General features: G+C 41.3%; 1 protein-coding gene and 1 pseudogene across 1 annotated transcript in view; both read left to right on the plus strand.

The window, feature by feature from the left end:
* LOC145412192 (uncharacterized) overlaps positions 1-23,800 on the plus strand; it is a 397,305-nt gene that overhangs the window by 5,481 nt on the left and 368,024 nt on the right. The window lies entirely within an intron of this gene.
* On the plus strand, positions 13,338-13,458 carry LOC145412333 (5S ribosomal RNA; annotated as a pseudogene).

Below are 23,800 nucleotides of genomic sequence, written 5' to 3' on the forward strand. Positions count from 1 at the left end.
TGGCCTACTATATAATTTTACACAGATGCCAAGTCGATGATTCGTGTGTTATATATTACCTGGTCCATTTTCCTGCCTATTGAGCCAACGTGGGTATTGTGTCAAGAAATTACGAGTATATGGAGTAAAAATGTTAATGATAGATTCTGTTATTCACTTTAACTTGATGACTTTCGACTCGTTTTACATTGTTCCTATCGCTGGGGTGGCAGAGTGGATACCACTGTTAGCCACGAAGGTCCCAAACGTTAGTGCCTTGATTAGAACAGAACTGGGTAGAGCATGTAAGTCTGAACACGTTATTCCACTCTCAGGGAATTTACAATAGTTAAAAGTGTCTCAGAAATGAACTTTTGAGCAGCGTATATCGGTAACTAACATACTGAGGGAGGGATTTCCTAACTGGAATTTTACACTTGGACTATTTATAAACACAAGGGAACCAAACCTTCTTTATACCCAAGAACCAATACTATGTTTCAAAATCTGTATTCGTCAGGGGTACTAAATTATGGAACGCCTTACCCTCAGGTATAAAGGAAGCGATTAGTGTATTTACTTTTAAGAAGAACCTAGTTAGTTACCTACTCAATCATGATATACCTGTATAATGGTTACTACTCAGAAAAACCTAATGAGTTACTTTCTCACCCACGACTTCCCTATACCGTGATTCACTTTATTTTGCCAGACCATGTGTACGTGTCAGGGATGGATCCAGAAATTTTCGGTGGGGGGGTCTGATTCCCTGATTCAACCAAAGACTTGACGTGACATACTGATATTTCAATGTTGAAATTGCCTCTTTATTCAATGATGCATGGCCGGTGGGGGGGGATGCATCCCCCCCATCCTCCCCTGGATCCATCCCTGGTACGTGTGCACTTTGTATGTAGCCAATCTCTCTTACATTTCAGTTTCATTTACACTGGCATTACATATTGTGGCAATACCTTTTTCTTTATATTCCATGATTTTTTATTTTAGGTAACCGTCTGATTGCACTGAACTTTTATACGTTGTGGGTTTGAAGGAGAAAAGCCATCCTGGATAATGGAATTTAATTTTTTTATCTGATTTGATTGACCTGATTTGGTGTGGGCAGCTGGGGCTACGCTACTCATGCGTCCATCCATCCTTTGTCGGTGGGTAGGCAAACTGAGTGCCTAGGGTAACACCTAGAGGGGGTAACTGTGGTAACCTGGGTGATGCAGTGGCCTTGTATCTCAGGGTAGTTGTAGGATAACCTGCCACATGCTCAAAGGTTTAAGTTATCGAGATGACCACAGCAGCAAAGCGTGTCATGGCGTCTTCCCCAACCTCTACCTTCAGTGATACAGTGACAAAGTAGTGTGGCTCTACATCTTTACCATAATACCTTCTTGTTACCGGTATCATATTACTGTGTTGATTTCTTGTTAGAGATTAGCATCATAAGAGAGAAATGACAGTTTGTCTGGTCAGAGTGGGCGGAGTACGATCACTTTACTAGCACAGATTTTCGTTTCTTATAATCATTTACATACTAATAATTATGGACATACTTACGTAGTTGTACACAGCTTTAAAGAAAACTATTGAGTGGTAATCAAAATATAAAAGTTGGAAACCCCTGTTTGAAAGGACTTCAAGAGTGGCACTACATGGTTCTGGATCCCTGTGATCATATGAGTCACAGGGTTAATTATAGAACATTACTGAGAAGGCAGGATATAAAGTGAGGCAGAAGCAAACTGACTCCTTCACGCCAGGGATCTGCCCCAGCAAACCTTACCTTCTAGAAGTAGGATTTTCTGGGAACACCATCGTTTTTAAACATTTTTACCTTTAACAAATGATCAAACTAATCGCACAGAAAAATAATATTGGAGTTCATTCCCTTCCTTGACTGCTTTATGGGCGTCAAGAGGCGACAGAAAGTGGATTTTCAAGTGAGTAAAATATTGTGTTAATTAAACGCTATACATTGCAGGTGTGGGGCCCAAGAGGGATTGCGTTATATATTTACGAGGACTGCGTAATCATTTCATAATAATGTATAAAACACTACAAATATATTAATGAAGTATTTTCAAGTGGCATTGCGTCAAATGAATCAAGTATTGTCTCTTTTGTGTAATTATCAATACTAAAACCTTCTCTGCTACATAGTGGAGTATTATTTGCGTTGATCAGAGACCTTGAAAATACCAGTTACAAAGCTATTACTGTTGTATCAATATTTCTTTCAGTTATCTTGCATGTCTTCATCTTCATTACTCCTGTCATTATCGGCGCTTACAGTAATTTCACGACACTGGAATACAGTATTTCTGGACTTCACTCTTTCCATCATCAAGAATTTCACATATAGCAGCACTGTGTCATCAACATCATAATCGCAATAGGTCACCCACATCACCCTTCCTATCACCACCGTGCACACTCTTATGCCACAGCATCACCCCATCACCACCATCTCTGTCCGTGTTGCTCTCGTACTCGTCACCAGTTTCATCTTTTATTTACATTTTACTCTCCAGCTGGCTCATATTTACTCCCATCGTCTCTATCATAATCCTCAGTAGGCAGATCAACAAGCTCCTGGGCTCTTCTGCCTTTGTCCACCCCCTGACAGCATCGTTTGGGAAATAAAGGGGGTAAGGGTTCGTGGCAGCGAGGTCGAGCAGGTACTGCAAAATGATTATGAACTTCCAAGGTGAAAGGAAACACGTGAATGATGCTGACTGGGATGCTGAAGCTTGGTGTTAGTAGCACTGGTAGAAGTTTTAGCGGCAGGTTCATCTGACAGTGAACCCAAGAAGTTGAGATTACCCCTCTCCTGCAGTCCACCATCCTCCTTTCCGTGGATATGGAGGGAACTGAGAGACCTTTGTATAACAGGGCAGCTCAACCATTAGTGCCATCTAGTGAAGACGTCCCTGTTCAGCACCAAGCTTTATGTTGCTCTGGCGATACATGCCAGATTTCAGTTGGCTCACTTGAAGCCTCCATTCAAAGATACGAGTATATGCGAAAAAATAAATGCATTCAACGAAACAGCTATCTTTCCAGTTTCACTTGAAGAAAAGTTACAATGAGCAAAATACTCATATACTGAAAACCTTACCTCAGTCAGCGTGAACTTCAGATGGCTTGATTTTTCTGCTCTCTATTAGACAACCTTGCTAATCGACTCTCTTACTGTTGTGAACCGAGAGTGTATCGACTCAGTGCTTCGAAGCTTTCATTAGTGGTCGGGTGTGGGTGAACAAGGCATGACGAGAGATTATATTTGAAGGTGGGAGAGGATAATGATGTGAAAGGAGAAAGGAGTGGGATCGTGTTTCTTGAAGGCTGCTTGTATAGTTTAGTAAGCAAGTAAATAAATATGTTGGATTAAAAAACAACGAAAATCATGCAAGATTATTCCATTATTGTCTTGTAAAAAGTGTTTGAATCTTGCTGTCGAGGAAAGTGTACTATAGCAAATTGTTGAATCATTTGTTTATTATTGCTTTGCCTCTCGTGGACACTCTAAAAGACAGGAAGCAGCTTATGTCATTAATATGCTGGTTTAGTCTGAAGGGATAGTTCATACTATCTACGTAGTAATTAAAGAATGCTGTTCAGTGGTTCTGTAAACACTTGGCATTCAGCAGAATTATCAAACAAGCATACTATATGTATAATGGTATTGTTAAAAAAACCTTTCAGATATATTTTGTTATTCTCTCTCTCTCTCTCTCTCTCTCTCTCTCTCTCTCTCTCTCTCTCTCTCTCTCTCTCTCTCTCTCTCTCTCTCTCTCTCTTAAAATTCCTGATTTAACCCAACATTTCTTTTATATCTGAGGATTCACCTTACCAGAAGGGTATCAGTAGTCACATTCCATACATAAGGTATCAGAACGCTCGCACCAAATGCTGGCGAAGCCCAGCTTTAAACATGCAAATTAAAAGACTTTGAGGCAGAGTATACTAAGCCGACTCCGTACCTTCTTTACCCCTGTACAGTTGTTGACTTTATACAGGGGTTTTATTTTCCCCTGTGTAGAGTACAACTCTCACGTGTGGGGAGGCTCCCCACATACAGCTCGTCTCAATAGGGTGGAATCAAAGGCTTTTCGTCTCATTAACTCTCCTCCTCTTGCTGGCTTCCTTCAACCTTTGTCTCTTCGCCGCACTGTTGCATCTTTATTTCTTTTCTATCGCTACTTCAATGGTCACTGCCCCTCTGAACTGTCTGCTTGCATCGCTCCACCTCTAGCAACAAACTGTCATCCCTTTTCTCTGCAACTCTTTAATGCAAGAATTAACCGTTACTCCCAGTCCTTCATTTATGCAACAGGTCACCTCTGGAACTGTCTCCCTATGTCTGTATTAACTACTTCCTATGATCTCTAGTCTTTCAAATGCAGTGTGTCCAGGCATCACGAAATGAACGGATCTTGAATCTGGCTTTCTTTTGTATTGTTTTCGTTATTGGAAGGAACGGTTTGCGGGCTCCTGGCCTTTGGTTCCTTCTTTCTTGCATTAAAAAATGTGCAAAACTACTCGGTTTGCAAAACCCCACGAGTTTTTTTAGGAGTCGCTAAAGCAGGTCTCAGTAACACCGATTTTGTTCTCTCTCAATTTTTCATCATAACTCCAAAAACGTAAAGGCGTGCACGAGCGTTTTTCGCACAAAAACGCCTCTTAATAACCAGGGATGTTCCTTTACCTACCTAGAGGAGCATTCAAGACACAAGTTTCAGCCTAAAAACACTGTCTAGCCCTCAGACCTCGTCCCGGAATACTGTTTGTAAAACTCCACGGATTCATGCTGCTCATTCCATCTCAACATTTTTCCATATACAAAACTGCATACTGCGTCATTAACCGCTGTAGCAATCATGATACAGTTGAAAACCGTTTTATTGTATAGCTAATGTATGTTTGGTAGATAGCTTCTGTAAAATGAGCATAAATTAGAAAAAAAAAATCTAAAATGATTGTCAAGATGGGATGGTAAAAGTGCAAAAGCAAGAGATAAGTATAGCAGAGAAAGAACAGCATTTGGGATGGGGAAAGATTCAGAGTTCTAGACCCATTCCTACATTCCTTCATATAAAATCGATCTATTTTTTCGGGATTAAACCAAGCCTCGATGACCGAAAAGGAAATATTATTTGAAATACTCCAGCGATTTCGGAGGTATGTCTAAGTGAACATTCCCGTGCATGGAGCATCAGGTGTAATTAGGTGAAAATGTTGAAAGACTCTGAATTTTAATATTTGATATAGATGTGGATAAACTCTAACGAAATGCAGGTGCTCAAACAAAACTCAGTGGGCGGTGGTTTCTTGAACAGATGAGCTGAATGATACAGGAGTATGTGCTGTATCAAGTTTTGTCTGCTGGTTGAGAGAGGAGCAGCAGCCAGAGCTGGTCACATTTTGCTGAACTTGCAAATACTCTTATCTAGCCACAACAAAATTTCTAACAGCTACACTATAAATTGCTACAACTATATCATACAACTAGGTATACATTCAGGCATATACATTACACAATCTCTCCATTAAAATCGAAAATATTGACCATATTTTGGGACATCAGAGTGGTTAATCACGGTTAAATTTGCAATGCCATTTAGATTAATCTTTAAATACCCTAAGGCCATTATGGTGTATTCATAACTTTGCATAATGGTGGACTTGCTTGGTGTGGGTGTGGGTGTGGATGTGGGTGTGGGTGTACGTTTGGGTGTGGGTGTGGGTGTACGTTTGGGTGTGGGTTTGGCGCCTCTTTCTTGATGAAGGGGAAGGATAATGGAAGGGAGGGTGGAAGGATAAGAGATTAATTTAGGTGACGAAGGGGTGAGAGAGGAGGAAAATGAGTCCCTTGTCTGTCGTCCCTTTTCTATCTTTATTCCTTACCTTACTGCAATACCTCGACCAGACAGAGAGAGAGAGAGAGAGAGAGAGAGAGAGAGACCTTTGACCTATCCTCAAAAACAATAGGTCGACCCTTTGGCTGGCCCTCTATCTCTTCACCAGATATGATTAAAATTGGATTAAAACTTTCTCTCTCTCTCTCTCTCTCTCTCTCTCTCTCTCTCTCTCTCTCTCTCTCTCTCTTACACACAAACACACACAAACACACACACACACACACACACACACACTCACACACACACACACACACACACACACGTCCAGCCAAATACAACACCCATTCTCACTTCTTCTCGCTCTGAGCGTAATGAAGGATAGAACGACTGTGATGTGATTATATTAAAGAATTACGGAAGGACATTCTATCTCTGGAATATATAGGAAATCCGGCAGGACCGCAAGAGAGTGTTATTTTGATGGATTGAAAACCGCTATAGAATGCAGCGTTAGGTTCCTACTATGTACTTCATCTATACGCTATTTATCTTTGTCTAAAGCTGCCACCTCTTTTTCTTGAATACTGTGTTGTAGCATTAGATTAACACTTGAATACGATACTAGTCACGAAGGAGTGCTACAGAAAGAATGTATAGCCGTATCTTTGTGTTCTGCCACTGAGCTACTTGCTGTATACTACAAAAAGAAATTTTGGGCCAAGTTAAGGTGAGATGAGTATAGCATGTGGCCACTGCAATGGACTATGTATCTCGCCACTGAAAGTCCCTTGAGGTCTGAGGCTCAGTGGTAATGGAGGGAATAAGTCTTTGTGGAATTTGATACATATTGGGCTAATGCCACGTGGAATAAACCAGGGATTTAGTGCCAGACACCTGTCAGAGGCAAGTAAACTGTCAAACGGTAGAAAAATATCTGATAAAAATGAAAATTACGTCCTTGAATAGACCGGAAAAACAAACAACCATTCTTGAAAAAGGTCACGTGAAATAAATTAAAGCTTATTCGATCTTTTCTGAGATGAAAAGAGACTTAAGCTTTTGAAAGCTGGCAGTTAATTGGTTTTCTGAGTGCAATCACTGGTAATGATGTATTTTAATTTTTATTAAAAGGGATGTAATTACAGTATATATATATATATATATATATATATATATATATATATATATATATATATATATATATATATATATATACAAGGTTTCCTGTATGTGGTGGTCTGGCACCTGTTTTATTAATCAGGACGAGTGCACTTGAAATCCCTGTGCCAGACACACTGGTTTACCGGGCGGCCACGTATAGTGTTGGGTGTAGTGCGTGATCACATTGACTATTTACGCTACATGTCTTGGTGATGCAAGTGTCAGTGATGGTGTCAAGCGTAAACAGTCTATACCAATAGTCAAACCTCCTTGATCGTAGTTAATTGGTCCGCCAACTACCCTATGACGAAACCCCTAAATAACCAAATAAAATAATAAATCTGAATAAATGTTAACTGATTCAGTGTCCACATCTTTACACTCACCCGTTTGCCTAATTCCTGAATAATAACCCCCAGAAGACTGGAGGGACTAAATCAGTGGGGTTAACACAGATCTTTTACTCCCCATCATGAACCAACAACCCTTTTCTCTCGTATTTCTCCCAACTAACTATGTGAGTCAGCATTGTTATCAAGTCTGTGATTAATTAGCCATTCCCAACAATCAATTTCTGTTCTTGTAAATACGAAAATTCACATCAAATTTCTCATTCTTTTACTTAAGTTCCACCTCCCCCCCCCACAAAAATAGTATATCACCACTTCATTTTATTCTTATTACCACACTCAAATCAAAAGGATATTTTCATTACTGCTATCAACTGAGACACTTTAAAAGTGAATGTGGAGTGCAGTAAGCCTTACATTTCGGGGTTCTTAGCTTGTTAAAGCCAGTTGTCGTGAGGCACGTCGTTACCCCTTTGCACCCAGTGCTCTCAATAGAGGACGGAACTGGGCATTTTCAAAAGCTGATAAAGAGGGGAACCTCTGGGTAGGGGCCTATAAGCATAGCGACTATGAGCCGATAGGCGGGGACAGTGCCCTTAGAACCTTTCCAGTACAATCCCTCACACAAGAAATCCTGGTAGCTGATGGGTTAACAAAGTAACCGATACGTAGCTACCCAGTGACCTACCACGCTGACTGCTCATATCTTCATGTATACCCTCCCAAAAATGTATCGGCACCGTTGGGTGCGATAGTTGTGAAATGGGGAACTTCTGCAGACACACATGAGTCTATAAATGAGGTGCCTTATAACATATACCACCCAGTAAATGAAACTTTTTGCAAAGTTTGAGTTCTAATAATTGCGAAATATAATATCTGCACTAATAATTACACGATGCCTCATATATCACAATGCTTCATCCATGTTTCAAAATCATACGTGCTGTGAGAGTGCCGATACTTTTTTGAGAGGGTGCACATGTTCACTCACCTGTGTGGTCACAACAGTGTATTAACAGCTTCTTGGGGGAATTTAATGCAATAAGACATTTTTATTATGCTGAAAAAAAAAAAAAACAATAAAGCAGGATAAAGTCAGTGAATGTACAATGAGATTGGATGGTGAGGAAATGAAAAATGTTAGTACTTTTAAGTGCTTGGAAGTTTGGAGGGTGAAGTGCTTGAAAGGGTACAACAAGGAAGAAAGGTTGCTGGTTCCTTGAAAGCAGTGATAAGAAACAGGGAAGTGAGCATGGAAGCGAAAAAGTTACTACATGACAGTATTATGACACCAACTCTAACGTATGGAAGTGAAGCTTGGCCGTTGTTGGAAGGACACAAGTCAAGAGTGAGAGCAGTGGAAATGAGTTATTTAAGAGAAGCCTGTGGAGTCACATGGAGAGACAGGCTGACAAATGAGGATATAAAGAAGCGTCGTGGTGTGGATGTGGATGTGATAGGAAGCGTTATGAGGAACACACTGAGGTGGTTTGGCCATGTGGAGAGGATGGAGGGTGAGAGACTGACGAGGAGAGTGTATGTGAGTGAGGTGGAGGGGGGGAGAGGGAGGGGGAGGCCAAGGATGAGATGGAGGGATGGGGTGGAGAGGTATATGAGAGAGGGGGATGTGAGTTGGGAGTAGGGCAGTGAAATGGCGGGGGACAGGGCGACGTGGAGGCGATTTGTTTGTGGCCACCCCGGACGGGATTGAGGCGTCTGGCAATAGATAGACATATAGATAGGAGAAAGTAAAAGTTGAAAAAACAGGATTATGGTGTTCCCTGTGGAAGTTGTATATTTTCCATTGGTTCGTCAACTACTTACGAACATGAGAACATAAGAAGAGAGGATAACTGCAGTAGCCGGTTGGCCCATGCTAGGTAGCTCCCAGAAGGGTAACTGAACTACTAGAATAAGATAAGGATAGCAAAGAAGATGGCGCTCTGATAGGGTTTCTAAAGCAAAGACAAAAAATACTGAAATTCTATGGAGACAGATTTGAAGAAGCAAGTGAACAGAAAGTCTATGAATGATGGTAAGAGCACTGAGCATTAGCGGGTGTGATGGCAAGGTTTTGACAGCATCGTTTGTACGGTAGCCTGATAACGACCCAGGCTCAGTTGTTCTGTAAAGAAGTGAAATTATATATACTGAGCACTCTCATCGTCAGAAACGGTTAATGTAACCCTTGTAATAAAAATCAAAATGTATTGTTACTTATGAATGCACTCGGACAAGCAATCGGCTGCGAGTTTCAAAAGCTTAATACTTCTCAGGAGAGATGGAACAGGCTTCAGGAAAATCCTCTGTTATCTGTTATTATTCCCATTCCAACCAAGTAACTGCTGCTCTAATACCTTAGGGCGAGTATTTCCCTCATGGTGCACCGAAGGCCAGCCCTGCTTAGTCCTTCCCGGGAAGTATAAGTACCTGACTGTCTAGGCTGGCGCACGGTACGGTATGTTACAAAAGCTGTTACTATATAGACGATGTTAAAAAAAACAAAATCGGTACTAAATGCCACTTGCTAATCGCCCGCCAAAATATGTTGTTGGTTAAGATACAAGCAACTAACAACTAATTTTTTGAAGAAAATTAACACATCCCTACGGAGTTCAGTCACCGCGTTTCACAAAAAGGCAATCCATCCATCCATCCATCCATCATCCAATCCTGCATTTCCCCATGAGGAGCGTAGGAGGCCGGGGCTAGGCAGTTAGTCCCAATATTTAAGATGAGAGTGACCAGCCTCACTCATCCCTGAGTGGCGTTACATGAGCAATCAACCCCAACCAACCCTTTACCTGCTCAATCCGATTGGAGCGCAACAATTACCCATATAAACCACCAGGCGCCAAAATTTGGTTATATAGTTACCACCCAGCGTAGTAAAAGGTTTCCTGGTGCACAGGAAACCATTTGGCTTGTCATTCAGTGTAGAGTCACCCACAGGCTGAAGGAAGTGGAAAGAATGAAGGAAAGAAAGACAGAAGAGGGAGTGTAAAGTCACCCGTAGGCAGAAGGACAAGGAAAGAATGAAGGAAAGAAAGACAGAAGAGAATGGAAGGAAAGAAGGATGGAGAGGAAATGGCAGACACCCGAGAGTAGCACTACATCGAGTGAGTGGATGGTGAGCGCCCCCACCAACCACAACTCATATCTGAAAAAAATGGCGGCCGGCATTATGTTGTCTTTGGTCAAATCCATACCAAATGTAACAGGCTTCTGCATATCCACATAGTTGCTATTTCCTGAAGGTTGGGTGAGAATTCGTCCAAAACTATTCGAGACATTTTGGCAACACACACACACACACACACACACACACACACACACAATATTCTTTTATGCGAAAATGGCCTGCAGGCTTAGCTATATAAGTATTAAAGAGGTCAGTCAGATATATTATCATTTAATTCCTACCCTATTTTTTATACCTGATCATCATTTATAATATTTTCAAGTGCAGTCAGAAGATTAACCCTTACGATTTGGAAACTACTGGGTTCCATAATTCTTGTGCACGACCACAGTATTTGTGCTTCAGTGCTGAATGATTCCACACTCAGACAAAGGCGGCTGGCACCACACTGAAAGCAAGAGTGGCTTTGAGGAAAAGGGCACACTGTCTCGCGTCTACATCACCAAACATGTTATTCAGTGTTCTGTAAAAGGAGAGAAGAAGAAGAGGGGGCTGGGAATATGCATGGTAATTGACTGAGCTTGTTGTCGGAATTTATGCAGAGGAGTTCAGGTGAGGGGCATATACCACAATACCCATTCCCGACCTGGGCAAAAATATATCCAGTTTCCAGTACAAATGAATGGTATTTTGCATGGAAATAAACACAGGCTGTAGTAAGCTGCAGAAGCCAGAGGATCGGCACTTGGGGATTGAGGAATGGGGTGTAGCTTCCACTCTCGACTCAGTAAGGTAATTGCCACTGTTTTCAAGATAGATGCATGTAATATCGTATGTGTGAAGATACGAGCCCATTCAGGTCCTAAGCATCAGGCAAATTACACTGTATAGGGAAGCTGGAGGAGGGGGCGCAGTCCCCGACTCATACCCGGCATGAAAATATCTATAACCTGACTAACCTGAGCAACGTTTGTACTGTTACACTATTTCAAAGTAAGTAATTAAATGAAACTAACATCCTACTCTCTTCTATATGTTTCTCCCACGCAGCATCTAGATTTATAATGGATGTTGCATGTCCATATTTTCCTTTCATGAATGATAATGAAGTTTCGTGGACACATCAACGCACACTCCAATATGTAAATGATGGGGCAATAATGACAGTTTGCTAGTAAAGAGAGTAGTAATCAAATGATAAAGTATAGGCGTCTAACTTCTGTTAAGAATTCCCCCAGGTTAAGAATCACTGTCGCCAATGGTGTGACGTAATATGAGGCTAGTCAGAGGCTAAAACACATTCTTATCATAAAAAACAACATCACTTCAGCATGGATTCTGATGTGTCTCTGTCTCTAAGCACTGCAACCCACACGATCCAGCTTGCCTCTACCCAAGGCTCGAAGAAAGTCAGGGTGAAATCTGAGAATAAATATGGATTGACTGTGTGATGCTACGGTCCCTTTTTGATGTCGAAGGTGATAACAAAAGGGAGCTCTTGATTTGACTGATTTATTCTTAAGAGGAACAATACGTATTTCTCTTAGGAATATCGGGCCTTGACTAACTGCTGTGTCGCATATACAAGTAGGCGTGAGAGTGCACCTTCAAAAACACTAACTCTGCAAACAACACCGACAGAAAAAAAAAAAAAAAAAAAACTTTCGTCGAATTCGGTCACGTAGGCTTCCGACTTGTATTCAGTCACCTCACTGACCTAATAAATGTGTAAAGAAATACAAGATAACACTGATAATACATGATACAGGGAAACAGATCACCATTTTATCGATAGGGAGAATATTATCTTACCCAATCAGAGACTACTATTGGGTGTGAATCTACGAACACATCGGCTGGTTCGGATACAGCATAGTGACACAACTCACTGACTCATTTATTCCTCGTGTTGATATGTTCGTAGTCACAGTGATAGTGATAACAGTATTCTCCACTTAGATCAGAAGTACAGTACACCATCCCCCAAAAGGGTACGATGGTTGTGAAATGATCAACTTCGCAGACACACATGAGTCTATAAATGTGGTGCCTCTAAATATATTCCACCCAGTAGGAGAATCTTTTTGCTGTTTTGACTTCTAATAATTACCAAAGATAATATTTGCACTTGTAATTACAGGATGCCCCATATATCACAATGCTTCATCCGTGTTTCAGGATGATATGTGCTGTAATGGGGCCGATACTTGTTTGGGAGGGTGTTCCCAGAAGTGCCAGAAATTTCATTCTAACCCATGACCTTTGTACTTGCCCCAAAACGAAATCACTTGTTCCCATTCCTAGGGAAAGTTTATGCTGCTACACGCTTTTTACTCGAACTTGGCCTAAAACTGCCACGTCTTCTCTTTGAATAATGAGTTATAGTAATAGATTATTACTAGATTATGATGCTAGTCATGACGAACTGCTATGGAAAGAATTTACAGCCATGGCATTGTCTTTTCCTTCTATTGAAACAACGTATACTAAGTTGAAGAACAAAAATCTGGGCCAAGTTAAGATAAAACGACTATAGTTAGATCCAAATCAGGTTTATGTATAGGTAAGGTCACGCAGCGTCCTGAATCATGACCCTGACCTGTGCCCTTGACCTTTCATTCATCTGTATCAAACACGAATGAATTTTTCCTTGACTCACACACAATGCCTATGAACTTGTCACTCATCATATTTTCCTAGTTTTGATGGATCCATACACAGAAATGGATTTGATCATCATAGCTATATCCCCAGCCAAGCTAATAACTGAGAAAATATATATGAGAGGCAGAGAAACGGAAACGCGGGAAAGAGGAATTAATGAAAAATGACATCAAGACCATGCCACGTTGAGTACACCGCTTCCCGTCCGATCAGCGAAGTTAAGCAACGTTGGGTCTGGTTAGTACTTGGATGGGTGACCGCCTGGGAGCACCAGATGCTGTTGGCATCCCTACGTGTCAAGTGGGGTTGGTGGAGGATTAGTGCCCCTCCCTGTAAAAACAATTAACTCTAAGCCATTGGCCACCCCGTCTGGGATACATGGCGTCTGGCAATGAATGAATGATGACATCAAAACGACACTAGACTTATAACGATACCTTTTTAAAATATTCTCGTGTATTAATTTCATATATTGTTTCATCTCACAGTGATACTGAAATGCAGATGATGTCACAGTCTTAATAATTTCGGCAAAATATATGTTAGATTTAATCCTAAGACTGTTCTCCTTTAAGGTCTTTGCCCTCTTACTTAGAGGGAGCTGCTCTTACTGGAGTGCAGACACCTTTATCCTCATCCGCTGTCAGTGAGCGTACTTCACACCCCGCTCCAGGTGAGGAGCTCTCTGGAGAAGCTCATCCCAACCCAGGAAAAGGAAAGACTGACGATAAAAATGCTTGGATACTTGCAAAAAGAACTGAGAGGAAACGCTTTGCTTTATCTACAAAACAGATAATGGAACTACTAAGGTTTATAAAGGAAACTGATTATTATAATTATTATTATTATTATTATTATTATTATTATTATTATTATTATTATTATTATTATTATTATTATGTTATTATTATTATTATTATTATTATTATTATTATTATATTATTATTATTATTATTATTATTATTATTATTACTATTATTATTATTATTATATTATTATTATTATTATTATTATTATTATTATTATCAGCAGCAGCAGCAGCAGCAGCATTAGCATCCATTCTATAGAATTAAAAACAGCTGAAAATCCCCATCTTTTCGCAACTCCTGTTCTTCTTTTCTGAGGGTCACGGGCTTAGCACACTGAATAAAGACAATGTTAGGGTTCAAGGTGAAAATGGTGTGACTGTCTTTCCAATGGGCTTTACCTCTGGCCTCACTCACTCCTTCACACTCTGCCCCTTAGCGCGAATGACTTTACCTCGAAGTTCGAATCCCGGCTGGGGCAGGGAACAGTTTCAAGGATTTCAGATACGTAAGTTATGTTCTCTCTCTCTTCCCGGTCGATAAAGACACCCGCTAATCCCAGTACAGCAGGCAGAGCGCAGTCGTGTATTTAGTATGGAAGGTGGGTGTTAGCGCCGAAGTGGTGACAGGTCATAAAAACACCCCTGCAATACCAATACAACAGTCCCTTATGAGACAGCCCTAGCGTGTATTCAGTATAGACAGTGGGTGTTAGCGCCAAAATGACGACATGTGCAGGAGGCCTCAGGGAATGGGTTGTTAAGCGTATGGCCAGGGTCGTGCCAATAAAATAAAAAGGTGATTTACTGACCATGTAGTTGTTAGCTATGTTGTGCTTCTCTCTCTCTCTCTCTCTCTCTCTCTCTCTCTCTCTCTCTCTCTCTCTCTCTCGTTCTTATCTCACAACATTTTTAGCATGGAATACCCATTGAGATGATGATGATGATGATGATGATGATGATGATGATTACTTAGTGTGGACGCCCCTTGTAGAGAACAGGTTAATGTTATGAAGATGGAGTACACCCCAAGTTGGAGAGAGAGAGAGAGAGAGAGAGAGAGAGAGAGAGAGAGAGAGAGTCACTTCGTGCTTTTGTGTCTTTGTGTCTATTCAGGTATAAATTTATAAGTGTGTGTACGGTTTCATGTGTGCCTATGTGTTGTACTGTATGTGAGCCTGTATGTTTGTGTGTATGTATGTTTTTGCGTCTCTCTCTCTCTCTCTCTCTCTCTCTCTCTCTATGTGTGTGTGTGTGTGTGTGTGTGTGTGTGTGTGTGTACCTTTATATGTGCGCCTATGTTCTTCTGTGTCTATGTGTGTTTGTGCGTCTACATGTATGTATACCATTATAATGTGTGCCAGTGCTTGTTTGTACGTGTGTGTGTGTGTGTGTGTGTGTGTGTGTGTGTGTGTGTGTGTGTGTGTGTGTGTGTGTGTGTGTGTGTGTGTATGTGTGTGTGTGTGTGTATCTTTATATGTGAGCCTATGTTCTACTGTGTATATGTGTGTTTGTGCGTCTACATGTATGTATACCATTATATAATGTGTGCCGGTGCTTGTTTGTATGTATGTGTGTGTGTGTGTGTGTGTGTGTGTGTGTGTACGCGACCCACCTAGGCTGTTGTATGGTCACCTGGGTTTCTATGGCAGGTACGAATATCCAGTGACTTTTGTTTTTAATCTCACTATAGACCAGTTCTCCTCTGTCCTAGCCAGACATACGGAGAGAGAGAGAGAGAGAGAGAGAGAGAGAGAGAGAGAGAGAGAGAGAGAGAGAGAGAGAGAGAGAGAGCAATATACGACAAACCCTACATACACCATCTGTCAGTCAAGTATTCCCGGACAGTGTGTGTGTGTGTGTGTGTGTGTGTGTGTGTGTGTGTTTGTGTGAACAGTTCTGCCTCTGATAAGCTTTAGTTTTCATTGCCTTCTGCCTGACAACCTAATTAAACTATGGAAGTACTTGCTACCAAGCTTTTTACTCTTTTCCTTTTTATTCCTCTTTTTTATTCCCCCCCCCCCACAGGATACAGGAGAGGGAGGGGGAGGCCATGGATGAGATGGAGGGATGGAGTGGAGAGGTATATGAGAGAGAAGGGTGTGAGCTGGAAGCAGGGCAGTGAAATGGCAGGGGACAGGGTGGTATGGAGGCGATGTGTTTGTGGCCACCCCTTACGGGATTAATGCGTCTGGCAATAGATAGACAGACAGTTGTTCCACGGTAATGACGGCTAAATCAAGGCTCAGTGGCTCTAAATGTTTATCATAAAGCTGAAATATATCGTCTGGGAATGAAAAGTAAAATATATAAAAGGTCATTTGATTAACGAGGTTAATTTGTCAACTGTAGTAATGACTTTTTTCCGAGTCTCATCTTTTTTCTTAAATGTTTTACTCAGCTTTTGAGACACTTTTAGAACTGGAAGGGTTAGACACAGCCACCATTAACTTCAACATTATGACGTTCTCCCAGGCTTAAAAAAAAAAAAAAAAAAAAGGGGAAAATAGACGTTAGGAAAAAACAAAAGAGAAAAAGAAAAATAATAGTGAGAAGTCTTCAGGTTTAAGGCCAAGGTTCAGAAAGAAGGAATAAAAATTTTTGTTCATGTAGAAGATTTCGTCACATTTAAGAACGAACTATGAAACCCAAAATATAGATTAGTTATGTTGGGAATGCCTTGAAGGGTTGCGTCAAATAATTACAATAATGATAATAATAATAATAATAATAATAATAATAATAACAATAATAATAATGATAGGAGTAGTAAGAAGAAGAGGAAGAGGAAATAGAAGAAGAAGAGGGAAAAAGGAGAGGAAAAGGAAGTGGAAAAGGAAGAAGAAAACATGGAGGGTACATGCAGAAGGAGGGAAACTATTTCACAACTTGCAAGCTGTGTACAGGAAAGACTGCGAAGTATCTCCTATTTTTCCGTCGTTAATAAGGGTGTGGGAACGTACGCCGAGGAAAGTTCCGCCTTATACACCTGCCTGCCAGTTCGGACCTTTATGCGTGAGACAACCACTAGTGAAGCAGTAGCCAGACACTGAAATGTCTGGTACCACTGTGTGGGAGGGGAGAGGTTAAGGGAGAAGGAAGGCTGGGGGAGCTGATGGTTCCTACCCCTCCCTCTTCCATCCCCATCCTCCTCACACAGTTACCAGATACATGAATGTTGGCTACTGCTTCCCTACCACTTGTCTCACATTTACTATTTCGAAGTGGTGAGCGAGTGTATAACGCGGAACTTTCCTCGGGTGTACCCTTCCACCTGTCAGTGAGTGTCTGTCTGTCTGAGTGTACTTCCACGTCCGTCTCTCCGTCCGTGCGTGATTCTCCGGGCGACCGTGCATGCTCTGAATAGGAATGTAGTCATGAATTGGAAATGCCATTGTTCCCGGACGAGCCGGGGACAGCCATTTGGGAGCACCACTGTAGACCACAGGAATAATATTTATTGACTTTTCCTCAGGCCACCCAGAACCAAACATTTGTACTAAAAGAGAGAGAGAAAAAGCAGGATTACACCAAGTGCACAATGATCCGGGAAATGAGCATGTGATGCCATTTTGCGGACAGGAAGGACTGGCGAAATGTACAGAGTTTTGGTCCAGTCCACCACATGCAATTGTTCTAAACACCAGGACGGAGAGTCGAGGATTTTCTACCTTCTGGCTGCATTCTTGACCCCAAGACATTTTATTTTATTTTATTTTTTTTTTTGCTGGTAAGTATATTCAGTAAACCAGAAACAAACCTGAAAGTACTCCCCCCCCCCCAGAGTATAAAATCTTTTCCGGCAAATGAAGCATCGGCATTTGCAAAATAAAGTTACTGCTAATTTTGCTAGTAGATTTGATTCATCCAGCTTCATATACTGGTGGTGAGAGAGAGAGAGAGAGAGAGAGAGAGAGAGAGAGAGAGAGAGAGAGGGTGTGTAATCGGTAACATAACATTACTTGGTGAAAAGATAACATCATCCAACAGAGTGCTTGGCAGACACGACATCAGCACATAGCAAAGAATTCACTGCACGAGCCTTCCCCTCTGGAACCCTAACGATGCAGTACACAGCTGGTATTCACTGCAGCGTGCGAAGAAGATTGCTTCGTAGTAACAAGTTTGGAATAAAATGACACCAGTAAAATTAAGGCGTTATTAATTCTTATGTATTTTTTTTATGTAAGGAAGAAGGAAAGAAAGGCTATGAGCCCGCAAAGTGTTCCTTCCAAGAAAAAAAAAAAAGAAGAGAGAGAGCCAAATTCAAGATCCGTTCACTTCGAGATGCCTGGACACACTGCGTTTGATAGACTGGAGATCATAGGAAGCAGGAAATACAGACAGCGGGAGACAGTTCCAGAGTTTATCCTTGATAGGCAGTGACTACAAGCCTTGTTCTTAATTTCATACTGATATTAACATGAACCTCCACACTAATGACGTATATATCATCTTATTCTTGCGGTCTTCTGGCGATTGAGTCCCTTGTGAGAGTCCTCGATTAATAAAGAATAAACAATGCTTTACTTAACCAAAATACTTAGAAGAGTGTCCCCAGAAACTTAGAAAAAAGTTGCTTATAATTAAATGCAAAGGTTTATTTATTTTTCTTTACGTTATTTATTTATTTATTTACTTTTACCAAAGGCTTATCTGGACGTGAAACTAGAGGACCACGGGATATCGGCCACTTCAACTGGACATTCACAGATCTCTTTTGTTGAGATTATATTGAAGGGCTGTCTGTGCTGTGGTAGTATGATGGATGGGTGAGTGTGTTGTGAAGTGTAGGGATTGCATTGTAGTGAGATCATAGTGGATAGTTTGTGGGTCATATTTGATGTTGGTCCTGAAGGAGGGTAGGGATAAGGCAGCCTCGGTCTCTGGCTAGGTGCACTCGTGTCTTTCTAGATAGGATGGTTTTTGTGGAGTGTATCCTGGCTGTAATTCATGAAGGATGTTGCTTGGCTGGAGGTTTTGGATGGCTGTGGTGGCCATGTGTTTGTGTTTATAATTGTGAAGTGCAGTTTTGGGTGAACGAGGAGGGATGATACTGAGACAGTGTAGTGTTCAGAGGCTGTTCTATTTTATATCTGTTTGTGGAGAGGGTGTGTTGCTACATAAAGTGACATGGATGGGATGGATCCTGAACTGTGAAGATGAACTCTGTGACTCACAATGAAATGGTCATTTGTGGGATCACTACACTGTTTGGGAAAAATAACATAGTGCACGACGTGCCTACAACCCACTAAAAGACACCTGTGACGTTTCGCTGACATCCATCAAATAGCCTAGGAAGAGTTAGGGGACAGATAAACAAACGATTGGAAGTAGAATGAGGCCAAATAACTCGCATCGGTAATTGGCGAATTGACAAAATTGGTTCCCCTCTTGCTTTCCAGGTGTCATCATAGTTATAGCAATAATAATAATAATGGTGATGATGATTTTAATAATAATAATAATAATAATAATAATAATAATAATAATAATAATAATATCACATGTTATTAGGCACGATACAGAGGAGTACAGACACTGAAATGGCATGTGTTGACGCAATACAGAATCTATTTGCCACGACACAAGGCTGGGTTGCTGTCAGACATTAATTTAGTCAGCATAACTATAATCCTAACATTACAGCATTTTATGGCACTGTTTGGTTTCAAATGTCAAAGCTGTGTTCACGTGTTTTATCAGGGAGATTGTGGTGGTTGTGGCGATGGTGGTGTGGAATGTGGGGCGGTGAGGAGGTCTTCCACCCGCCTCGTAGCTCAGTACCAAACTACCACTCACGGTTGTCCGTTCGCCTGCCCTCTCTAACCCTGACTTCCACTTCCTTCCGCCGAGGGGGGTACAGAAACTTTGGTGCGTGGGTATATAGGATCGACGATCTGAGGAAGCGATTTTAGACTTCTCGGAAATTACTTTTGCTGTCTGAATGGTGAATCTATCTGCGTCCTCAGGGCAATGAGTTTATGAAATGCGTTTGCAGTGAGGTTGCTTTTATGTTTGGAAAAGGCGATGTGTGTATCTGAATAAGTCTTAAAATTCTGGACTGTCTCTCCACCGGGACGAACTGATTACAAAGAATGAATTCGGGATGACTTTCGTGCCTGTCTGGAATGAAGAGGATAATGGTTGATTTGGTTAGAAAAACAGTTATACTGTTTTATCTAAGCCAGTGTTCTAATGAAAATTGATGCTGATGAAGTTGATCTGTTGCTTGTTGAGTTTTTGAGTGCTGTGAAGTGATAGGCAGGCCATGAGCACAGGACAATTCTGTAAATGACTAGCCGATAGGCGACGATTGCCAGCTCTAAACGGACCAAGTTTTGTCAGCGACAGGAACTGGGTTTCGTTATGAACAGCCACTCCTGTATCAGCATCCCACTCAAGAATCATGGCTCTGGGTCAATAACCTTCGGATCCTTAGCACTTCGCGCGAGCCCAGTCGTGATCATAGCGATTTTCTGCTGAAGTGCATTGGATGAGATTTGGTCCCTGACGTGGTGCATATAAATCATGCTTGTATGAAGCACACTTGTAATACTCATTAACGTCAATAAGCATGCAAGGTTTCATCAGATTCCGTCCACCCACTGTGTAATCCAGGGAACTTGAAATTTGTAGAATGGCCCACCAGAGGCACAAGTTCTACGTGGTCCTGCCAGTGACTGGAAGTGAGTTTCGACACTAAATGTCATTTTTATATGGTTCTCCAGTGCAACAATCCACTCAAGAATCATGGCCCTGCCTTAATAATCTTCGGAACCTTAGCATTTCGCGAGAGCATAGTCTTCATTTTAGCTATTTTCACCGTTTCACATTTGTTGACCTTTGACCCCTGACCTGGCCAATGTAGCACATAGGTGTACGATAGAAACTTGTAGTGGTTGTCAATGTTTATAAACATGCAAACTTTCATTCAATTCCCTTGAGCTGCTGCAGAACTAGGGGAGCATTTTTGAAAACCTGTACTGGTTGTTAGGGACGCCGAGGCCAATCTTCGCACGGTTGCCACTCGATAACTTAGTGAGAGAGGAAAATGGATGGCACACTTCCGATAGGGAATGACCTCAAGATTACGTCTAAAAAGTCAGAGCTTTCTACGGCCATAAGTAATGCTTCTACAGCTCAAAACGTGAAAAGTACGAAGAAAACGATTCTCTCGGTCGACAGAGCTAATTAGTAAACTGTTCACTGTGTCCATGGTTGGTTGGAATCGGTTAATTCTGAAGGGTAGGAGTGCCTGCCACAATTATACAAAACAGAAAATCCGAAAGAAAGAAACCAAGCAAGAAAGCACAACTAACAATAAGAGCGCCATGAGCTGGCCAACAGCGGCGGGTTGGCAGGTCAAGGTGGAAAAGATTACGAAGTTCAGGAGAGAAGACTGAACGCTGTGGGAGACCGCTGGATAGTATGCTAAACGGAGAACTTTAGTTTTGGAAGAGTGATTCATTCTGCAAACCTGAGAGAGGCAATAATTTATTGCTGTTATCATCCCTTTTTGAGCTTAAGATTTAGCTTATATGGATATATCTTGGTACGATGTGGATAGCTTTGTTCATGTACTATGCTGCCACTTTATTTTTTGAAAAGGTTGTTTCTTGGAACAGTTTAAGGCAAGTTGGGTTGCTTGGAGAGAATGTGTGGTGGTTGAGTGCTTGGGGAGGAAACCATGCTGCGAACCAGACAGAAAAATGTGGGGCAAATTTAATGCCCTTGTGGAATAGCCTCTTATTTTGGATATTGTGGAAAGCTGCGTAGAGATGGTTAAATGATTGGAGTGTAGGGATGAGGATTAACTTTTTCCAGATGTGATGGACTTCGCTGTTACTCCAGGACAAAGTTGAATATCATAATTATCAGTAACGGTGTTCATGGCTAGGGGTGAGGCGTGAATTACGTGAATATTTGAGATTTGATTTAGTCCTGGTGGTTTAAATGTGTTTGTGTTCTTGATTGTTTACTGGATTGTTGAGAGGAGAATGAAGAGGGTGTTTGTGTATTACCTCTGATTTGCTCTTCTATATTATTATTTACTATTATTATTATTATTATTATTGCTACTACTACTACTACTACTAATAATAATAATAATAACAATACAATTACTACTACTACTACTATTACTGCTACTACTACCACTACTACTACTACTACCTCCATACAGTAATCTTCTGTTTGGGAGGAAGGCCATGCCAGGAGATAAATAATGGTGGTCATACCAAACTTCTCCAGGTGGCCATTTACGATTTTTGGGCTCCAAGAAAGTTCAAAATATCGACATTAATCATTTTTGTTGTCAGCATACACTGTACTTAAAACAGAGAAATATCGTGTGAAAATAACACTTGCTAAAAAAATATATGGCTTCGATTTAGCCGTAAGGAAGGATAATACTATGCAAATTTCTCGAAGACTGAAAAGATGGACGGTTCTCGATATGGTACTTCTCTTATATATGGCTAACTCGAAGCATAACACTGTTCAGCAAGTAGTTGATATAATGTCAGTGATATTCTCAATCGTCATTTTTCTTTTTTAAGCGAGATCTGTGTTACTTCGGTGATAATTTTCAATGTCGATAATCTGAAATTCCTTGTATTCGAAAACTCACGAGCGGTCAGATCGGTGAGGCTTTAGGGTCATGTGATTAAACCAGAATATGAGACCTGGAATGCAGGCCCAAAATTTTTGAAGAATTAGACGATGATGAAACGGTTTTTTGGTCTTAGTATATGACTGCTGACTGCATTTTGAAGCATGGGATGCAGGCTAACCATACCGGATGACCACAGGCATACCCCAAATAACCATCATATATCAGGGACTTGCACTCCACTTTGCGATATTAGGTTTGAGAATATGACATTTCAGTTTTCGATAATAATGAGTCATTTTATCACCATACGGGTTAGGGATGTGAAAGGGGTCAGGGATGTGAAGGGGGTTAGGGATGTGAAAGGGGTTAGAGATGTGGAACAGGTTAGGGATGTGAAAAGGGTTAGGAATGTGGAAGGGGTTAGGGATGTGGAAGGGGTTAGGGATGTGGAAGGGGTTAGGGATGTGGAAGGGGTTAAGGATATGGAAGGGGTTAGGGATGTGGAAGGGGTTAGGGATGTGGAAGGTGTTAAGGATGTGGAAGGGGTTAGGGATGTGAAAGGCCATTTGACTACTCTGTAAATAACCGCAGTTCTGTCTCTCTTTCAATTAGGGAGAGATTACATTTTTTCCCTTCCCCTCTCCTCCTCCAAGAGAGAGAGAGAGAGAGAGAGAGAGAGAGAAGTGTAACACAAATCATGGTAGTAGATTTCTCGGGCTTCAATAACCCAAATGTTTGTCGCTCAGAATATCTATCACACCCTGGCGACAGACCTGCTCTGTCTATCGACAGTGCTGCGCCTGAGAAACATCCATTGTCAACGTTTAAAGAAGAGAACTATTGATATACCCTGGTTCCAGAGACTTGCTGACCTACAGTTTCCTGAAAACCTTTCCAGCCAGTACCGGTAACAGCACTGACCCCCAGAACCAAGAATGTGTCCTGGCAATTACACTGTATCACAAATGCGTCTCTTCGATACCACTCATCTCAGTAGAAACAGACTACAACGAAAGAGAGGAAGCCCAGAATATGCTTCAACTTCACCAGCATTATACGCTGATGAACCAGAGTACCCGGGTCGACAGAAAAGGCAAAGCAGGTTGAAATGGCTACTGCAACACCTGTAAGATGGGTAACATTGTCACAGTTAAACACACAGTATGAGTAACCATAACTGATGATCTCGCCATGGCCAGGCCA

The sequence above is a fragment of the Coenobita brevimanus genome, chromosome 92 (assembly GCF_032717465.1).
Source record: "Coenobita brevimanus isolate Jiangsu-jjx chromosome 92, ASM3271746v2, whole genome shotgun sequence".
Lineage (NCBI taxonomy): Eukaryota > Metazoa > Arthropoda > Malacostraca > Decapoda > Coenobitidae > Coenobita > Coenobita brevimanus.